The sequence below is a fragment of the Rhineura floridana genome, chromosome 5 (assembly GCF_030035675.1).
Source record: "Rhineura floridana isolate rRhiFlo1 chromosome 5, rRhiFlo1.hap2, whole genome shotgun sequence".
Taxonomy (NCBI): Eukaryota; Metazoa; Chordata; class Lepidosauria; order Squamata; family Rhineuridae; genus Rhineura; species Rhineura floridana.
In genome coordinates this window covers 129,801,021-129,820,183 of record NC_084484.1, presented here as the reverse complement: position 1 = coordinate 129,820,183, position 19,163 = coordinate 129,801,021, and positions in this window count along the sequence as shown.

Here is a 19,163-nt window from a genome sequence, read left to right as displayed (position 1 = left end):
TTTACACTGGCTAGTTGACCAGACTTCCTTAGATATGATAGTGGGCATCACCATCTTTTGTGAATGCATTGAGGCCTGATATTAATTAATCCTATTTATCTTTCTGAAAATATTCAGAAGCTATGTTTTCACTTTGAAAGGGAAAGAAAATAAATATCCTTTATACTTAGAAGGAATCCTTCAAAGGGGAACTATTTCAAATAGTAAGGCTGTAAGTAATTTTAGGCTCTGAGGTGTCAATGTGGCTTCTTTAAATACCTTTCTAGAGAAAGAAGAGAATTTAATTTTGTTGATAAAATTAGATCAATTAATCATCCAGACTGAGGACAGGAAAAGCAGCTGTTACAATAAAAACTTATTTATTAGCAACAGTCTTGTCTTTACATTTTCTTGGGAAATGAAAGGCAAGCCAAGAGTAAAATATTGTAAACCTCAGTGTGGGACTTTGGGGGGCAAGTGAAATGTGTGCCATCTATCATGATTATTAAGATGAAACTATTAACCTTCTGACAGCTTAATAACCATTTTTTATGTTATAATAGCACAGGGCTCCATTGGGATCAGAGTTCCAATTCTGAAGGCAGTGTCCATCATTTGTTGAGGAAACTGAACCTTTGTATTGAGCAAAACAGCTACAGAACCGAGCATCCCAAGCAACTCACAGTAGGCCTACTGTATTGGGTCCTGGCTTAGCTTTCTTGACACAGAGCCAATTTAGTGTGTACTACTCTGCTCTTGGGACCACAGATCACTTGTACAGAAGTACTGAACAGAAAATAGGATTGGTGAAGCACACATTCACCAAGCCCAAGCATTTTTGTAGTGTATGGGTGTTTTAAGAGGTGGCTGGGTCCCCCCCCCTTTTTTTTAAAATCAGCAACATGAATTATGGTGGCAGAGATATGCCAGGTTGGCCAATGATATCTAAGGCCCAAAATAGCTGATCCAGAAACATCTTGGAGAATCACTGCCAGAGAGAATGATTCTACGTCTCATGCAGAAAGAGGAGCTGACTAAGATAGTAGAGCTCTGGACTATCCTGCGTGAGACTACAAATGCAAGGATGTGATGTTTTTGAATGCTGTCCCACAGTGAAAAATCAGGAAAAAAGATTTAATGAGACCCTCTAGTATTATGTGTAACTCTCTAGAAGCTTAGTTATATGTTTCACCACTAAGCATCTCTTCCCACTGAAACAAGGAAAGTGATTTGGCTAATAAAATGACAGCTTTCGCCCTTGTGATTCTATATAATCTTTTAGTTGTATGGGCCACAGTTGCAAAAGCTGCCCCAGATTGGACAGGTTGTATTTAAAGAATACAAAGAAGTTAGCTGCTCAACACATGATAGATTTAGCATGTATCTGGAGGTAGGGAGAGAGAAAACATTTCACAAAAACTAACATTTATAATTTTATTAAATGTTACTCGGTAGATATATAGCACAATTTATGTATGTAAACATGTTTTGGCACCCTACAGGAAGATATGCTGACCATGGGGAACGATATCAGCATGGCATCCTTTATACAAATTCCAGAATGAACACATGGCTGCTATGTGTGTCTTTCTCTTGGCTTCACCATTGAGTGTGAACTCACTTGCTAGTGCTGCAAATCTGATGCGTGGGCACATTGCTAATCAATTGGCAGTGATCGAGACAAACTCTAAGCTGAAGACCACCTGCTGTCAATGAGTTGCTTCCTGTCTGCTACTGCCTAGATTCACCAAGAAGTTTATCTTTTGCAACAGATATTATGGAAACACTGGGGGAGGGGAAACAGTGCAGTTTCACCATACAAAAACACAAATTTGAGAGAGTCATTTGTGAAATTGCATCCCATCCCAAGTTGGTTGTTCCGAATCATTTCACTGATTCTTCAGCATGTTTACTTGGGATAAGTCCTACTGAATGTCTGCTTAGCTGTACAAGCCACAGATGGGGCACCACTACAAAGAAGGACTTATCCCACGTCAGTACTGCATATGGTTTGGGACCACAAGAAAGGCCTTCCCTGATTATCTTAGTGCATGGGTTGTTGGGTATAGGGAGGGTCATTCCTTCAAGTATTGGGGCCTCAAGTTATTTAGGGCTTTATTAAGAACTGAGTGAAAATTGTCACACATTTCTGGGTCCAAGGAAGCTCCCTTAAACAGGAGACATACCACCATCTCACTAAGAGTGGATGGAAGTTCTCTGCCCCCTACCCCTCCAGTGAGGCATTTGCTGCACCCTAGACCCACCCCATCAATCTTCCCTGGCTAACTTTTATTAGCTATGATAGGTAAGGGTCAAGACTCCATGTGTAGGGTTGGAGAAGATTCCACTTGACTCTGCATTGTGGAGCAAATCTTCCCATTTCGCTCCCCTCGGACCCGTTCATTGATTGGACTGTTGATCTACAGATTAAACTGCATAATCAATGAGTCCATACTATAATTATGAGGTGGTCCATGGATTGCCTCTTTCTTTTTTAAAACCTTGTAAGCTGCTTAAAGCTAGCTGCACAGTAAAATGCCCTTTAAAATGCTTCCAGGAAGTGACTGTAGAACATAATATGCAGCCCATTCCTGGTTGGCCCCCTCCCCTATGATCAAATCCAACATTTAATAACGGCACCAGTAGTCCCTATATTTTTGTCTCTGAAACATGTGTGGCATACTAAGCTTGATATACCAAAGATTTCTAGATAAAGACTCAAATCCACTTGAACATAATCCAAGACAGATGGCTCTGCAAAGGCTGCATCCAAAACACTAAGGGCTGTCATGTAAATTCAGAAAGGAACAAAAAGTTGACATGAAGTTGGCCCTAAAAGCTGACCCTCTATTTGCTGTCTTTTTGAGCCTAATGTGGCTCAATATAATGGCCCTATATAATGGCAGTAATGGCCCTATACCAACACACACACAGGTAAGGTGCTGTGAAAACATTCTCAGAATTATTAAAATTAATGTACTGTAGTTGTATTTTTGCTTTTAAATGAAAATCCTGTGGAACAGAGCAGTAGGAGAACACTGACTAATAGGCAGCTGATTAATGTCCCTACTGTTTCATATTAAAGGCAATGGAGGGATAAATTATAATTCCTGAAGCAGAATGGACCATGACAATAATGTAGACAATAACATACTGAAAGGTAATATAAAATATAAGCTATGGAATAAAATGAAAGATATATGGAACCCTTACTGAATACATGAATCTCAATCAAAGACAATATTATGGACTATCTTATTCTGCTGTGTAAACTGCTTTGCCCCTTAAGTTTGGAGCAGTGAGAGACGATGGACATTCATGAGCAATTAGGCCACACTTTGTATAAAGCCCTGGTGAAATGTACTTGGATCCACACCTGTGTGTGGAATGAGAGGAGGCTGAAAATGGTTCATTGCATTATCTGAGAGCAGAGAATACAAGGAAGGAGACGTGAATGCTGAATTTGGCAAATGTTAGATTTGCTTGGCAGAGAACAGGACAGAGTTTTTCAAGATTGAACTGATCTTGCTCTAGGCCTAGTGCAGCCTGCTAATGGCTGATGTGCTTTCCTCTGTATCCCTGTGATGCCACTCAGTCTGTATATTGGTGAAAAAAACACATAATGAGGTAAAAGTTTACTGTGTTCTCTCCTTTAAAAGAAAGACGCTCTACAGAGGTTGCCCATAAGGAGGTGATGGGTAGGTATGAAAAAAAAAGAAAACTCAAGAATACAGGAAAGGTAGGGAACCTTTCTGAGCCCAAGGGCTGCATTCCTTTCTGGATGACTTTCCGAAGGCCACATACCAGTTGGGGGGGGCAGAGGCAAAAGTGGGCAAAGCAATGGATTTTTACCTTTGTACAGTAGGCTAGCTTCTATACACACTATCACACACCCCTCTCCTCCATCCATGCAAGCAAGAGACATGATCAGCCTTCAAGGAGACATTCTAGCCAGGCAAAAACACTTGGGTTGTGAAACCTGGTCAATGAGGGGTATGACCTTGGGAGGACCAGATAGAGAGGCCTCAATGACCACATTTGTGCCCCGTGAAATACATGAATGGAGACTGGGAAACGACAGGAGACATCAACAGACCCAAGGAATTGTTTAGACTGAAAAAATGCTTGTGGCACTGCCAGTGCATCTCACACCTTAGGTAAGGTCAACCAGCTAGAGAAAATGCTTCCTGCTCCTCCTTTTACCCATGAAGGACCGTCACAGTGTCATGCCACAGAAAATTGTAACAGCCTGTGTACAATGCCATCCTATATGTTTAAACACTGGGCTGCCTCAAAGTTGATGCTGGGACATTTTGTGCATTTTGTGGCTTGTGTGTAAAGGGGATCATGGGTTTTCAACCACAGTTTTGTGTAATTCTTTAGATGCATTGCAAATGTACGTCTGAATGCACTAAATGAGCTCTGAAGATCTCAAATTGACATAATGGTTAGTTAGCAACAGATTAGCACAGCAGGAGAATTGTTCTTCGTGTTCACGTGCAATCCTAACTGCAGCGGCGTCACTAGGGGGGTGCGGACCGCACCGGGCGACACCATCACAGGGGGTGACACCCAGAGCCACCTCTAGGCACTGGGAAGTGGGGCAGTTGCTGCAGAGCGGTTTTTTCCCCCATCCTGCCTGGCCTGCCCGCTCATCAGCTGTGAATTTTAAACTGTGAATTTTAAGTTCTGCTGCCTGAGTGGGTCAGCTGAGCAGCCAATTCCTCCCCAACCCAGCCGCTTAGCTTGTCGGCACTCCAGCTCCGGGGACACTGGGAGCTCTGCCTCGACTGCCGACTGAAAACAGCGGTGGCTGAGAGAGAGGCAAACTATGGAACAGAAAAAGGAGCAGGAGAGGCAGGGCCGGGATTGGAGTCACAGAGGGAGAAAGGGAGGTGTCTGGTGCCACCAAGCTGCATGCAGGCTCTTACACAATGAGTCAATTCAAATTGAGAGTCTGGGAGAGCCTCACGTGTTCCTCTCCCAAGACATTCAGTAACTTCGCAGCAAATCTATCCAACCCATCTCATCACCAGGGCAGTTTGTGGCAGAGCTTCTCCACAAGCACGGAGCTCACCTGCTGGACTGCGAAAATCAGCTAAGCCTTTCCCATCTTCTACCCACTGTTAAGAAACTTTAAAAATAAATTAATCCCCCCTTCTTTGTTCATGTGTGTTTACCTGCAAATGTAAGAGATTACTTCATGCATCTTTGGATTCCGCATCTTCCTGACACTAGGAAGGACTCTAAAAATATTGTGTTGCTATCTACTTCGCAACTGCATACATGCCATCAGTGCCTATTCAGTAAGTCTTGTGCCTGGTTGCTGTGTTAAATTAACATAACATTCCAAATGAGAAAAGAACAAAGGGCTACCCATACACACAGACAGACAGAGCAGTAGCTGCAATAGTTAGCCATTTTATTCATTCTGCCCTAGGTTGAGGTAGTCTGACCAGCACACACATAACTTGGTAGATATCAGGCACAGATTGAGGCAGCTGTCTCAGGAGCTGATTGTGGGTGCCATACAAGCACAGGAAATTGTCGGTTACTTAATTCATTTTTGTTGATTTTTTACTGCCAGAGAGGGAAGAGACACTTGTGGGATTTTTTTGCTTCTGTCCTGCCTTGGGTATTATGCACTGTTTGTGTGTTGCTGAGGAGGGAGTGGAATTTGCTGCTCTGCCTCAGATGGCAAAATGTCTTAGCAAGTCATCACAATGGCAAAAAAAGCAGTTGATGTGCCATGAGAGGGCTACAGGAAAGGCCTCAACTCCCTATGCTAGAGTTATGTTGAAGGATAGACTGGGGGTTCCCAGACGGTAGTCTATAAGCTTCATTCAGGTGGTCCACAGCATGTCTGCACTTGTGGTTGAAGACGGGACACATCCATCACATGAAATATTCATATTGTTCTTAATTGTGTTTCTCTTGCTGTTTTTATTTCTCATATTGCATTTCATTGTTTTACAATTTGAATTCTATGGAATTCAAATTGTACTACACTCAAGGACAATGTATAAGAGATGAAAGAAGCAAGAAAAATATTTTGGAAAATCATACAGCAGCACCTAACACCGCTACAACAGGCAGAAAAATCATGATGCAGTTTGCCAAGACACTCAGTAATTTTCAAGTGGTCTACAGGGGAAAAAGTTTGTGAACCATTGGAATAGACTTAAAATTCTGGGTATCCAGCCTAGAGATGGAAAATGAGGCTCCCCATGGTAACATTAAAACGATCACTGAAGTATATATGATGGTTATTTTGATAGACAGCTGTTGCTTGAATAACCACTGAAGGTTATATGATGCTTATTTTGATGGAAAGATGTTTGTGTGTAAGGTTGAGAATTCCAACCAAAACTGGGAGAGGAAGTTACCAGTCTTCACTTATTCATCTCATGTTTGGAATGGAAATCAATACAGCAAATTTGATCAGTATTCGCTGTTATTGCTGCTTGCAGTCTGCAAACCATATGTAATTATGTTTCTCCCCCTCCATTTGCATTGCACTTCCTTTCCACTTAAATGAATGGGGTGGAATAAGAAAATGACAGTGTAATTTATATAATTATATAGCCACAAGAGTGGCTGTATACTATAGCCAGCATGGAAAACTTGGAAAAGTTACTTTTTTAAACTACAGCTCCCATCAGCCTCAGCCAGCATGGCCACTGGATTGGACTGATGGGAGTTATAGTTCAAAAAAATAACTTTTCCAAGCTCTGGCCTCTAATCCCGCCCTTGCAGGATTGTAGCCATTAAGGGGAGCCAGGCTTGTGATTTGTTGACCCAGGCAGTGCTTAGGCTTCATTACAATGTCAAAATGGTGGTTTTGAGGTCTTCAGTTTGAGTAAGTAAGAATATGGGTTAAAGGTTTTTTTTCTCTTGTGTGTAGCATGCAGTCAGACCCTGGGCTGTTGGAGAGGGCAGTGCTTTGAAAACCTTTCCAATATGAAAGCTTTAATCCAATACTTGCTATTGATTATGCAAACCTAATCCATTAATGTGTCTCATGTAACAGTAAAGTTTAATGTTAAAATGAACATAATTTTGATGTAGTTCTTAAACATTTTTACTTCGAATTCTATTGTTTTCTTACTGAATTTTCACTTTAACCACATGAAACTATGTATAAATGTAAATACATTTAGGCTGTGCGTATGATATTGTAATTTAAAGGTGTAATTTTAATTTTGCTAGTTGTTTATGTCACTACTATTGCCCTTACATTCAGTGATATATGGGAATTACGATTTACGAGTAACATTAGTACAAAAAACATTACTAAGGATTCTGTATGGTCTGGTACGGGAGGAAGTCCATGGGGGTGACACCATGAGTTACCGCACTGGGTGACACCAACCCTAGTGATGCCACTGCCTAACTGGCATTATGTCACCAGTTCTCCAGCTTCTATCTAGATCACATGTTGGGCCCAGGGAGAGCAGCAGAGTTCCAATCACTCTGCACTCAAAGAGGCCCAGAAAAGGAGGTGATAACAACATTGGCATAAATCTTTTTCTTCCCTCAAGCACAGACACGCTGGGCTCAGGGTTTCTGAGCAGTTAGGGTGATTTTCAAATTTTACAGCATGTAGAAGTCTGTAGCTCCTGGGAAACAGTGATACACAAGTCACCTCTTATTATCAGTTTGTGTGTGTATGTGTTTCAGGGTTGGTGGTGTTGCACTAAAGTTGCATAATGAAACTTGTGATGTTATGATTTGTGGTGTGTCAACAATGTAAGCATCCATCTAACTCAGGCTGCAGAGACAGGCACCCACCTCAGCTACTGCATCTTTTCATTCTATAGATCTCCCCAAGGGAGCTTCATTGAAGATTCAAAAGCATTAATGGAGGCTTTTCTGCAGCTGCATTGGGTGGAGTGCTTCTAGAGAGAGCGCTAAGGAAGTGTTTATAGAGAGCTCCGTGAATATTTTGTAATGGAAATGGATGACTTTAAATGAACGCAGCTTACATGTTTTAATTAAGGGGTTGGGGAACGTCAAACCCCAAGGACCAAATGCGGCCCTCCAAGCAGCATCTTTATTGACCCTTAGAACTCTCTACAGGCCACTCCTCTCAATGGCCATGCTTTGCAGCTTCATGGAGGGTTTTTGCCCGGCTTGACCATGTCCTTGAACCCCGGCAATGCCAATTGCTTCAATGGATAGATGTTAGAGAGGGATGTGAGTGTGTGTATCAAAACTAGTCCACTGTACAAAGGTAACATTTATAGTCATTGCTCTGCCCACTATTGCCTCTGGCCCCATTCACCAATAGAACATGGCACTGTAAGGTTGCAAGAGCAGCTTCCAAGAGAGAAAATGGCAATCAGTTTTTTGTATTTCCCATGTTTTTGTGTGGATACCTCACTATCATGTTCAAATGATAAATCTAGATGTTAATGGCTATGCTGACCCCACAGAAATAGTGTAAGATTGATGAAATTTTGCCTATCTGTGATTTAAAGACTTTACTTTAGTTTTCAGGCTGTACAGCACACTTATTCAGGCATAAATCCCTATAGCACAAATAGGTGAAGCAAGATTTTGTACTCACTCTGGTCATGAGCAGCCAGGATATTGCAATCCACAATTGCATCTTTACTGGGCGTATGGTGTATTGTACCTATACCACTGCCACATTATCTTTAAAAAAGATTGCCCCTCCCTTTCCACTCATTCCTAAGGAAGAAGGAAGGGTGCAGTACAATAGAGGAGAAAGCTAGTCACGTTACCCCCCTTCAGAAATTAGCTTCTGTAAATTCTATATATATATATATATATATATGGCAGAGCTTGAAAAAGTTACTTTTTTGAACTACAACTCCCATCAGGCCAATCCAGTGGCCATGTTGGCTGGGGCTGATGGGAGTTGCAGTTTTAAAAAAGTAACTTTTCCAAGCTCTGATATATGGTCTGGATGAGGCCTAGTACTAAGCAAGAGCTGGGCTCTGTTGAAGATGATTGGTTCCTGGAACCAAGACAATGGGTATGTTCATCCAAGCAGGCACAGCCTATAACGGTCTCTGACTTCACAACAGTCCAAAGTCTATTTGTACCTTTTTGCACCTCCAAGCCAGTGATGGTTAGGACTCACCTGTTCTGCCAGCTTTAATTGCTTACCTTGGCTTTGTCATGAGACAGGAGCAGATAATGCTGCTCAGCCAGGTTGGGAGGGCATGAAATTGTGTTAAGCAACACTCAAGAAAATGACTGGATTTGCTCCTTTGGTGTACGTGTCTAAATGTTTTTGAAATTGTAATTTTCCTGTGCTGTTATGTGTAAAGGTGACCGCTCCATGTTAGGCCCTCAGCAGTTCTGCACTCGACAGCTAATCAGGCTGATTCATTTGGCAATGTGGGCAGTAAGCTCCCTCTCTCTCCTTTTTTTTCTCTCAACAGTTATAAACAGGATTGAGTTCTTCTCTGACTCATGGGGATATAATACTACCTAGTCCTTTTTAAGGGAACATATTAGAAATATAGAACTGGCTGAAAAATACTGTGGAGACATTGAGGGTTCTATTTTTGTAGCAGGCAATATCATTATCAAGAGAAGCTAACATGATGCCTGTTATTAAGTCTGTCGGCAGCTGTAAAGTAGAATAGGAGCTATTGTTGCCAGTCAAGCTCATACTCCTCCTGGAGCACAAGCTCTGTGATTTCTGGCCCATACTTATATATTCCCACCATCAGAACATGTTTACTAATTGCAGAAGCATTAGTATCACCAAGCCGAAGACTGATTGAATGTTACCCAGCTCAGCCACATGATGGCATCCATCACTCAAGGAAAAAATGTAAGCAGTAGTGTTGGGATGTGTGTGAATGGCAATGAGCCTTTCTCATATTGAGGGTTTATTTTCCCTAGCTGCTGTTTTGATGTGAAATTTAGTTAAATCACAGGGATGGAAGAAAGATGCAGTGACTGCTTCTGTCACAAGCGGGAATAGAGATTGCCCAAAGCCAGGAAAAAGGAGAGATGAAGGGCTGGGGCTGAATTTTGTATATAAAACCCACACATTTAAAAGTGCCAGGAATCACAATGCTGTTGCTGAGATACCTCTGCCTTTCACTGTCCCATTTGCCCTGTGCTATTAGTAAACATGTCTATCCATACAAACTGAACAATAAACCGTTGAGTTGGTTGCATCTTATGAATAGTATGGGATTTTTCTGGAATAAATTAGCCCTGATCTTGAGATAGTCATATGCAATAAGGTGTTGTGAGCAACTAGCGAAGCTTGGAGTAATAACTGTGTATACTGGTCCTAAAGGGCAGATCAGGTCAGGGGATGCATATTTACATCTTTAGTGCAAGACACATTCACTTTCATACTACACATTGCTGATGGGGAAGACATTTGCTAGAGAGCATCCAGGCATGCAACTGGGAAACATTCAACATACATCTGCATATGATCCTAATTCTCCATGTCTTCAGTGCTGCATGTATGGCTTCTGATCTAGCATCAAATACTGCATACCATCCTGAAAACTGGATGTAAGCATCATGCCTGGGGCTCCGTGTATCCAGCACTCTGGTGTACCAATAGATGCTGATGGAACAGAAGGATCTACACAACAGCCTGCTTACATGCAATTTTCTCTTGCTGGATTTCAATATTTGCCTGTTTTTCTCTAGCGACTTCTGGAGACAGTTCACCTTGATTCACCTTGATTCATTCTGCTATGTGTCTCTCCGGACAGGCTAACCTTTGAGTTTTAAAATAGGGTTTTTTCTTTTAATAATATTGGATTGGATTTTTAGTTACGTTATTGAACTAACATATGGTCAAGCAATACAACAAATGAAAAAAGGAAGAAAATGAAAAAAGGAAGAAATGGAGTAGGCTGAGTGCCGACTGAGGTTGGTGGGGCAGTGCCCAATTCAATCATAAAACGCCTCTCTCATCCCTCCCCTCTTTTTTTGCCCCCTCCCCAGTAGCGGCTGATAGTCATTAGACTTGTTGGGGCTCCTAGGAAGTCATAGAGGTGTGAGTAATGAGGACACAGGGGCATAGTTGTCCTAGTTTTCTCCCCATCCTTCTCACTTGTAAAGATACGGTGGACACTTAAGCATTGCAATTGTACAAATACGGAACACCTATGTAAACTGAAGAGTGGCTTACTTTGGCTCAGAAGGGGTTCCTGCTGTCACAGTTGCTTCTTTGCTGGAAGAAAAAGTGTGTGGTCCCCCCTTCTAGTTCTCTTCCTGTCCTCTTCCTTTGCAAAGAAACTGTGGGCACTTAAACACTGCAGTTTTTATTAATATTTAACGCCTAAGTGTCTTAACCTGTTGTCACAGTTTCTAGTGTGGATTCATGCCACAAATACCATAAATTACTTGAAAGTGGGCCCCACTGAATTCCATAGGCAATGCTCCCTGTGTACATGATTGCAGCTTGAATTGAGTAGTCTTAAAAGTGTCACACAGGACAGTTAACAAGGGCCCCCATAAATATCTATGGAAAAACCTATTCCTCCCCAGCTTATTTACTGCTAAATCTTTTTTCCCCCTAGAAAGTGAAATAAGGTAGAGGGATATTAAATGGACTAGGAACTGAGAGACTAGGGTTAAAATCACCACTCAGTCATGACATTCACTCAGAGGAAAGGTGGAATGGATACAGATTCAATGCTGATAAATGAATAATGATAATAATAATAAAAAAAGTCTATCTCCACCCTGCCTGCCCTGATTTTGAATTGGGGATTGTAGCCAGGTTTAGAATCATGAAATAAAATCAAAGAAAAAAGAATCTGAGACACAACCAGGATATTAAAGCCTGCAAACATTGGAATTTACATTTAGGCCCTCAGCAAATCCAGTGTGTGGCTGTCCTCTGGGACAGGACTACGGATGGCATCCACTTGTTAGTGCCTATTTGATTCCATTCCATTGCTGGCAGATGGTTCCATTTCAGGTTAGTTTTTTTCATGGGTTTTTTGGCTATCCTTTGGTTTTACTGTTCCAATTTTTCCTCTCCTGAAAAATAACAATATTGTTAACAATGTTTTCCTTTTGGAAAGTGACTTTCCCTCTATCAGTGAACCCCCTTTCCCTCCCCTGAATGTATTGGATTCCCCCCCCCCCGGAGGATACCAAAGATTGCTTTAATGCAATCAAACAGGCAGGCTTGTCAGTTTATCATTAGCAAATCAATGCTGGTCAGTTTCACCTTAGCAAAGCAAAGGCACAGTCTTTTCAGTTTAAGGTTAGGAAGCAAATACACAGACTGCAAAGCAAAGAGCAAGCTGATCAAAGCAAAAACATGGGCTGCAAAGCAAAGAGCAGATTTAGCAAAGCAAAGGCAGGCTTCTCAGTTTAACCTTAGGAAAGCAAACATACAGGCATGTCAATTTCATAAGCAAACACACAGTGTGGTCACTTTAACATTAGCAAAGCAGAGACACAGGCAGCTCAATTTCATGTTGGCAAAGCAAAGATACAGGATTGTCAGTTTCAAGTTAATAAAACAAAGCTAAGTTTCACATTAGCAAAGCAAAGTTCTTTGCTTTTTTTAAAAAAAGATCTGACCTTGGGAAAAGCCTGGGAAACTTGCTGCATTTAGGATTGATCTGCAAAAACAGTGAACCTGTGGACTATTGGGAAGTCTGGTACTAAGTTTGATTTTAGTGAAGTCTTCACCCATTGCTAGGTAGAACTGCCTTCATGGGTTTTGCAAGCAGGGTGCAATCCATGCTCCTGTACTACATATACATATAGGCTCTGCATTCTGAGTTGTCATCTGCATCACCTCCTGCACCATCCTACATTTTGAAATAATATTTTAAATCTGCCAAGGTGCTTTAATGTTCTTTTTAGCTTTATAACAATCCTGTAAAATAGATCATAGTGCAATTTTTGCAAACCTATGATGATATAGTCTACTATATCATTCTTAGTAATCCATGAAAGCTTTTTCCATAATACATTTGCTAGCCTTTAAAGTGCTACTGAACTATTGCTTTGTTTCTTCTGTAAGCCATATCCAGTACCATGCAATGATCCTGTGGCAGAGAGAATGAATTTTAAATTAGGTCTCCAGATCTTCTAGAGTTGGCTTTTTAAAAAATGTAAATACAATGCTTTTTCCAACTGGAGGATGAGAAGGAAAGTGTGCAGGCATAATTAGGAATTACGAGCCATGGAAATAAATGAGAAGAGCATGTACAAAGTGCACCTACCTCTGCACCTACCTCATCAATGAGGAATCTCTACTTGCATTTAATAAGATGATTCCATAACATCCACCTTGTTCTTCAGCTTGGAGATGGATGGGAGATTGATAGTTTTGCATTGGGATTGGCTGAGTAGTGAATATAGTTACATAAGAACCTGTTAGATAAGGCCAATAGCCAATATAGTCCAGCATCTTGTTCTCACAGCAGCTGATCAGATGTATATGGAAAGCTCACAAGCAGGATTAGCATGTGATCCTGGAGAAACAGCCAATCTGCTCTTTGCACAACTAGGCAACAGTGATGCAACGAGCCCTACCAACAGCTAATTTCATTTCTGTTGTTGGGACTTCTTGCACTGACACTACCCTTTGAAGTGGATAGGGTTGCCCCCCCCCCGCCTGTGGATGAACATCCACTTAGTGCACAGTTTGCTGATGATTCATGTATCAGATGAGACTTACATATCATGTTTACTTACTTACTTATTTATTACATTTATATACCACCCCAGCCGAAGCTCTCTGGGTGGTTTACAGCAATTAAAAACATTAAAAACAAATATACAAATTTTAAAACACAAAAAACAATTTAAAAACACAATTTTTTTTTTTTTTAAATTACACATTGCTTTTGAATTAAACTATGCACCAGTTAATACCATGTTGTGCTAAAGTCCTCACTCATTTTAGAAAAGATTTTTAAAATTAATCTTGGCATAGTTTTTTCCCCTCAACAATATGAAATGTAAAATTAGATTTTGGGAAGTTTGGAACAACACACTTCTGTGAAACCTAGATGCTGAAAAGTGTGCACACTGAAAATTTTGCATCCATTTTGATACACATGGGAACATCTTGCCATGTTGACTCATGAGGGTGCATGTTAAAGGGATCATGTTGCCATCTACAAATTGAGTAATAAATGTGTCATCTCCCCATGAGTGATGATTTAGTAACTCCCACTTGACAGTAAGCAAAGACACATTGATAGAGAATTTAGATATTTTTTTGTGAACTATTAGGAAAAGAAACAAATTGACTGACAATACACCGGAGAAAAATATACTCTTTCACTAGAGGAAAAGTACATATATTTGGCATAAGGTGAATTCCTGGTTTGGTAGTGATACAAAAGTATAACCTCAAATAGTTTGCAGGGCAAAAAAAAGGGTGTGTGTTTTAAAAGAAAAATTAGCAGCAGGGCCGGCTCCAGGCATGCGGGTGCCTTTGGGCATCAGCTTGCCCTGGCCCCCCGGTGGGAGGGAGGGTGGGTGCGTGCGCACGGTTCCCCCCCATGCAGCCCCCCTACCTGTCTAGTCTTTACCATTGCCCTTAATGAAGATGACGGCTGTGGTTTCCCTAAGGGGAATGAAGCCTCCACTGCCATCTTTGTTGATGGCACACGTGCATGCTATGCGCGCACATCTCTGCCATCAACTAAGATGGCGGCAGCGGCTTCAGTACCTTAGGGAAGCTGCGGCCACCATCTTCATTAAGGGCAATGCTAAAAAGCCAGCTGACAGGTAAGTGGGGGGTGCGGATCGTGGAAGGGGAGTGGAGGGCCCCTCAGGGGCTCCTCAGGGGCTCCTGTAGCTCCAGGGCCCTCAGGCCAGTGCCCAACCTGGCTGCCCGTTAGAACCGGCCCTGGGCACGGATCGCACAAGGGGAGTGGAGGGCCCCTCAGGGTCCCTCAGGGGCTCCTGTAGCTCCAGGGCCCTCAGGCCAGTGCCCAACCTGGCCGCCCTTTAGAACCGGCCCTGATTAGCAGGGTCACCCTTTTCCCTTTGCTCCTCTTGCAAAACATGGGCTGCTGTGTGAGTGTGTATATGTGTGCAAGAGAGAGAAAGTGCACATCTAGGACCTTCCTTCCCCCCTCACAAAGTGTGGCTGTGCTTTCATCAAAACATATGAACAAAGTGTCACTGAAGTCTTGGAGTTTCCCTCCTTCTCCCAAGTGTATTGGCAAGTGAAGGCTTCTCCAGGAAGACTGATCACCAGCTATGATCAGGATCCAAACATGCACAATGGAGGTTTTCAGCTCTTCCTTCTAGTGGAAACTCGCTGTAGATTCACTAATAGGCAATATCCCTCTGAGATATTGTACTGCCCTACAAATATGTAAAAATGCAAACACAATTTGGGTTGGTCTTTCACAGTCCAATCCACTTTCTGTGTCGCTTGGAAGAATTTGGTAACATGTGCCTCTGAGCATATGGTGAGTGGTGGCAACACCTGCCATCTCCAAAGATGGAGAATTGCATTTTTGTATGTTTGTTGGTGTTCTTACTTTGCTTCTTTTCTGTGTTACTACTGTTTCTACAGAGAATCGAGCATAGAAAGTTACATTTCTCTCATTATTCATTGTAGAAATCTGTATCAAATTTATTTTTATTAATTTCAAAGCCTTTTTATTGGTCAATGTCATATGATGGTGAAGACAGCCTTTTTGTTTCAAACTGGAGGTTATGCTCTGTTTCTATTTTGGGCGCATTAACAATTGAATCTGAAACTGTAGTTTGATGTAAAATCAGACTGATGACAATATGTTGCTACTTAAGCAATGACTCTAGCTGTTGGAAAAATCAAACTTGGCCTGCCAAGGATGCAAGTTTTCAGCCTGCTATGTTTAAACCACTCCACTTAAGGAAAGGTGGGCACGGTCAATTAAAAACATAAAGCACACCTAGAACTGCTAGAATGTATTTCATCTCCCACTGTTTTATCTTGTGCAAACTGAGACACATGTCCATTGGAAACTATTCTGCAGAACAGTCAGTGCCATTATTCCACAATTGTTTTTGGAGTTTTTTTTTAGTATTGCAAAGTGTTGCTGTACTTCACATATTCACAGAAACAGAAGCAAAAGAGAATGATTTCCTATAGGAAACTTCACTAAAATTGCAAAGTAAATCAAACATATTTGAAGTGACTATCTGAACTATATGAACTGTTTTAATATTGTGGCTACTTCCATGCTAAAACAAGATCAGCACATCACATGTCTTGTTTCTGTCATTTGGGCTGATTGCAGCTACACAGGAAGTGGATTGGACTGTGAAAGACCAACCCAAATTGTGTTTGCATTTTGACAAATTTGTAGGGCAGTACAATAACTCAGAGAGGAGGTCAGGTCTCCTGCTCCCCTGGTGCATTCACTATAGCTGCCCAATTTCCCTGCTTTTTAAAGTTTGAAAGAAATTTCTGTGGGCTATAGGTACATTCTTAAACTGCAAGGTTTTTGCCTATTAGTGAATTTCCCTGCTTTTTAATCCGGGAGGTAAGAAATGGGATCTTGTGCAAGTTTGCTGAGAATGGATTGATCATTGGCATGCTTTTTGAGTTCAGTGGGATTTACTCCCCTGCAATCATGGTTAGGATAGGTGAAACTGACCATGGGGAGGGAAACCTGGAGTGGGCAGAGGAGGAGGAAGAAGGAAGAGGGGAAGAGAGGAAAAAGAGAGGAGGAAGGGAGAGGAGATGGGAAGGAGAGGAAAGGCAGGTCTGATCATTTGCATGCTTATTGAGTTCAGTGGGATTTACTCCTGTGCAATCATGTAAATGACTATGGGGAGGAGGGGAAAGTAGAGGGAAGGAAGAAGGGGGAAAGGAGAGCAGAAGGAGGGGGAGGGGGAATGAGGGGATTGGAAGGGGAAGGGCAGGGGCAAAAGGGAGGTGATGGGAGGGAGGAGGAGGGGAGGGCAGGTTTGATCATTTGCATGCTCATTGAGTTCAATGGGATTTACTCCCATGCAATCATGCTTGAAAATGAAATGGACTGCCTTCAAGTCGATTCTGACTTATGGCAACCCTATGAATAGGGCTTTAATGGTAAGCGGTATTCAGAGGTGGTTTACCATTGTCTTCCTCTGAAGCTGAGAGACAGAGACTGGCCCAAGGTCACCCAGTGAGCTTCATGGCTGTGTGGCGATTTGAACCCTGGTCTCCCAGGTGTTCGTCCTAGGATAGGTAAGAGTTACCATGGTGGAGGAGGAGGGGGAGGGCAGAGGGCAGGGGGGAAGGGGGAGGAGGAGGGGGAAGGAGGGGATTGGAAGAGGATGGAGAGAGGAAGGAAGGGGTGAAGGAAGGGAGAGGGAAGGGGCAAGAGGGAAGAGGAGGAGACGGCAGGTTTGGTCATTTGCATGCCTGGGTTCAGTGGGATTTACTGTGCAATTATGCTTAGGATAGGTGAAACTGACCTGGGGGAGGGGTGGGGGAGGAGGAGGGCAAGAAGGGGAGGGGGAGGAGAGGAGATTGGGTGGGTGGGCACTGGGCAGAGGGAAAGCCCCTTTCCTTTCCAAAATAAAAACATTGTGAACAGTATAATTGCTTTTCAGCGTTTTCCCCACCTTTTTATTCTACAGCAGGCACATGTAGCCTCCCACACAAATTTAAACCAATGCTGTCCCTCCCACATCCACACCAGGCCTTTATTTCACTTTGGAGAGTCATGGCTTCTCTCAAAGAATCCTGGGAAGTGTAGTTAGTGAAAGGTGCTGAGAGTTAATAGGAGATGCCCCTCACAGAGCTTCAAACAGAGTGGCTGACTGTTAAACCAGTCTGGCCACTGGAGCTCTGTCAGTGGAATAGGAGTCTCCTCTCAGCACCCTTCACAAACTACACTTTCCAGGATTCTTTGGGGGAAGCCATGACTGTCTCAAGTGAAATCAAGTCTGGTTTGGTTGTGGCCCTCTGATTAGGCAAGCCCAGGAGCTGTGAGTCTGGCTTTTGGAACCCTGACAGTTGGTTCTTACTGAGCATGCCCGATATTATTATTGAGTTCAATGCTAAATTCCTTAAATTAATAAAAATCAGCCAGGCAATTTTTTTTAACTTTTAAACTGCAGAGGATGAAGGTCAGAGTATGGGGCAAGATCAGTGATAGGATTACAGGTCCTCTGTGAACGTAGCTGATTTTTAATGAATTTCAACAGATTATGAGAACTCTGACAGAAAAAGTCCAACAGGGGTCTGGTTTTTCTCTCTCTCTTTTTACATTTTTAACTCTTGATTCTCTCTGACTGTTTTGTGTATCACCATGAAAATTGAGAGGGTTGTTAAGCAAGCATTTCTGAGTTCAGGACTATAGGTTTTGTTTCTAAATGAGCTTATGGGAAGCATCAGAATGGCACAGGGTGTATTTTCAATTTAACATTGTGGAATGCAAAAAATCCATGCTGGCTAAGGTATACAGCCACTCTTGTGGCTGTATAATACAGAATACCCTCTTGAAGGGTGGGAAGTCTGGAGACCTGAAGTGGCTTTTCAGAAGGTGCAAACTATTGGAGTTTAGTATATATTGCAATGGAGTGCAGAAATAAGTAATCTGGTAAGACAGGTGGTTGATAGAATAAAGAAATGTAAAGTTTATTACTGCTGGGATATATTCATTCTGAGTGTGGCCATTACAGAGTCATGAGGCTAGTACTCTCACACACTGTGTAACAAGATGAACAAGGAAGGAAGTAAAGCCTGAGAAAAAGAACTTTCATATCAACAAATGGTTTCCTAAAGAAGGAATCAGTGAGTGAAGAATCGGTTGCCTTTCTGTCTACTGCCTCCCTCCCCTGGTACAGTTTACATGTTCCAAGTGTTGATACTTTACTTCCAACACAAACTATGGGTGATCCATTAACTAACCTTTTCATGAGCAGAGGGACAACTATTTATGCACTGAGATATTTATGCTCTCTCTCGACTGAAATCTTGTGGGTCTCTTCATACCTTTGTTGCCAGCTGTCAGGACTTCTTCATATCTAATATGTTTTAATGTACACCTAAAAATGTGAAGTGTGAATGTATAGTTTCCTGTTCTCGCCACTTTACATGGTATCCAAACATGACACAACATTCAAATTCTGATGCAAAGTGGCTTGAGCTCCTGGGAAAAAGCACTATATAAATAGTTGATGTTATTATTAAAATCTTTTAAAAATAGAGTATGGAGAATCTTAGTGCATGAAAAAGTAATGCTCCAGAATTCTTAATT